Source organism: Gossypium hirsutum, chromosome A04 (assembly GCF_007990345.1).
Source record: "Gossypium hirsutum isolate 1008001.06 chromosome A04, Gossypium_hirsutum_v2.1, whole genome shotgun sequence".
NCBI lineage: Eukaryota > Viridiplantae > Streptophyta > Magnoliopsida > Malvales > Malvaceae > Gossypium > Gossypium hirsutum.
In genome coordinates, this window is record NC_053427.1 from 31,101,811 (window position 1) to 31,105,025 (window position 3,215).

The following is a 3,215-nucleotide window of genomic DNA, read 5'->3' on the forward strand; positions in this document are numbered from 1 at the left end:
GTCTATTGCAAAAAGATGTGAAATTTTAGTGGACTGATAAATGCCAGCAGAGTTTTGACAGATTAAAAGCTTTATTGACAGAAGCTCCAATGTTAATTTAGCCAGAATCGGGTAAGGAATGTAATATCCCGAATTAGGGCCTAATAGAAATAGTGGTTTCATGACCACAAATTCGAGATAGAAATAATTATTTTATGATTATTTTGAGGTCTATGATATGATTTCATGATTGTGTGAAAATTTCGTGAAGAAATTCTATGCATAAAGTGATTAATTTGAAGTTAGGGACTAAATTGAATAAGTTGCAAAACTTGCATTCTAGAAGTTTCTAGTATGAAATTACTTTGAAATATTAATTAGGAGGTCTTAAATAGCAATTTGACCAATTTCAAAGTTTATGGACAAATATTGGACATGAATGGAATTTTTGGAAAGTTTAGTAGTAAGGGCATTTTGGTCATTTAGGGGTAAAATTAATTAAAATACAAAATTAATAGCCAATTTTTCTCATCTTCTTCACCATGGACATGTATACCAAGGGAGACTCCATGGCTAGGGTTTCCAAGCTTCCAAGCTCGATTGTAAGTCCGTTCCAGCCTCGTTTTTAATGATTTTTACGTTTTTGGAGTCCCGATAACTTGATTTAGCTTATGCTAGCAATAATTCAACCTAGGGTTCATATTTGGAAAAATACCCATAGGTGAAATTTGTGTATTTTGGTGTTTTATGATAGAATATGAGGTTTTAAATTATGTTAGACAACTTGTGCTAGTCGGTTTTAAGTGAAAACGAGCAAAAGGGCTTAATCGGTAGAAATACCTAATGTCATAAGTACATGTTAGAGTGAGAATTTGATGTTGCCATGAAGGGAAAAATGATCAGCATGTCATAAAAACATAAGAAAATAGGATGAAGTTTAATTTCCGAACCTTGGGGTAAAAGTGCAAATATGCAAAAGTTTAGGGGTCAAAATGAAAATTTTTAAAAATATGATTTTTGGACCCGTATGAATAGTGTGACTAATTATTAGGCTAAATGTGATATTGTAGATGAAGGAAATCGAGATTCGGGCTTAAATCGGGAAAATACAAGGTTATGGACTAAAATGGTAAATTGTTGTTTCTGGATCGAGGTAAGTTCGTATGATAATAATAATGCAATGTTATGTTTGAATTATATTTCTTACTATTATTGCATATATTTTATGATTTAATATATTGGAAAAGTTGATGGAATGGTGTTTATGATGTGGAAATATGACATGAAAGAATGTTACATGAAATGCAAGAAAATGAAGATACATGACAAGTGATATATGAAATATGTGATATATGTTATTTAAATTCTTAAAAGCTGATTTGATATTTGAGTTGTGTCTTATTATACTATGAATGGACAATTGGTACTTTGGATAGTGAGATCGACACTTCGAGTAAATTCGTACACAAATAATCTATCGATTCTTTTTATGTTATTATATTTTGATATCATATGAAATGTGGCTGCCTATCAAATGGTTATTTGATGTAAATTATGAATTTAAATTGATTACGGACAATTTAGTAAAATGTTGAAAAGTGAGGAATTTCTCGATTGAACCTTCGGAATAAAAACGATACGACTGATCTATTGTCAGGTCGCATGTGTAGTACTAAGTGCAGGCTACTATGCGTACCCGAAAACTGTGATCACGTGTGTAGTACTAAGTGCAAGCTACTACGTGTATTAGATGGTGAAGTCACATGTGTAGTACTAAGTGTAGGCTACTACGTGTACCAGACTGTTGGTCGCATGTGTAGTACTAAGTGCAAGCTACTATGCGTACTAGATAGCTTCGCCTACAAGTGTGGAAATGGGAAAATGTGCAGGCAATTGTGTATCTGTTATTATTCCGATGAGTTCAACGGGAAATCGATTAAATGAAAATACATGTGAAAGTGGTTATGTGATGAACAAGTGCAAGTATATGTTTATTTGAATTTATGAGTAATATCCTCAATATTTGAGCGAACCTCGGTTAAATGGAATGGATTAAGTGAAATTGTGTAATAGTGAGCTTTAGTAGTAAAACAGTATTAGACAGCAGCAGTGCATAATTTTGAAAATTCACCAAAAATTTTGTAAGTTGAATTAAAATTAAAAAAAATTATGGAAATAAAGATTAATGAGTCTATTTTCACATGAAAGAAACATGGGAAGCAAAATAATTCTATATTGTGTGATATTTGAATTCTTGTGAAACAGGGTCTGAATGAATTCGAGATCCCCTGTTCTAAATTTAGAAATTCACCATAAATTGTAAAAAAGTTATTGAGAGTCATACCTTACATGAATGGATTCCTTATTGAATCTAATTTTATGGGAAACAAACAGCATGGTCTTTGGAATTCTGTACAGGGAGAAATTCGGTTCGTACTGCACAGGGGTCAGAGTAGTCATACCCTGAAACAGGGGAGACTTTAACTAATAAACTGTACTAAATGGCCCGACCAAAAATTCTAGAAAAAAATTAGTAAGTAGACATATGAGTCTAGTTTCATATAAAATTTACGGAATTGGATTTTCGAGTTTTTTAACTTGAGATATGATTTTTTTTAACACCAAGACTCCAGAAAACAGCCTGTCCTGAATATGTGTAATTGTACAATTATAGTGTTTTATCTTGAAAAGCATGGTAGTAATTGCTTATTATTTTCATATGAACTTATTAAGCGTAAAGCTTACCCATCCTCTCTATTTCTTTAGTATTGGCAAGTAGGCTCGGGGTTGGAGATCGTCAGAGGCAAAATCACACTATCAAAATATCATTTTTGGGAAAATTAATTAAAATATTAGAAATATCAAGTGAGTGGCATGTATAGGAAGTTGGTTTGTGATATGTATTTTTATTATGATTTTGACCATACGTATCAGTCTGCATTGAGTTATCGTATAAAATCATGAGATGTGGTCCTTATCCATTATGGTTTATAAGTTTAATTAATTGTGCCATGTCCTATGTTTTGATGTGATATAGTTAGCTTTGTTTAATATGCATGTGTTCGAAAAGTTTTGAATTAAATGAAATTTTATGGCCCGGTTTTCGTCTATGTGTATTGTTAAGTCTGGTAATGCCTCGTACTCTGTTCCGGCCTTGGATACGGGTAAGGGGTGTTACAAGGAATATATAGTTTACAATGATGCATCATTGAATGGTTTAGGCTGTTTTTTTATGC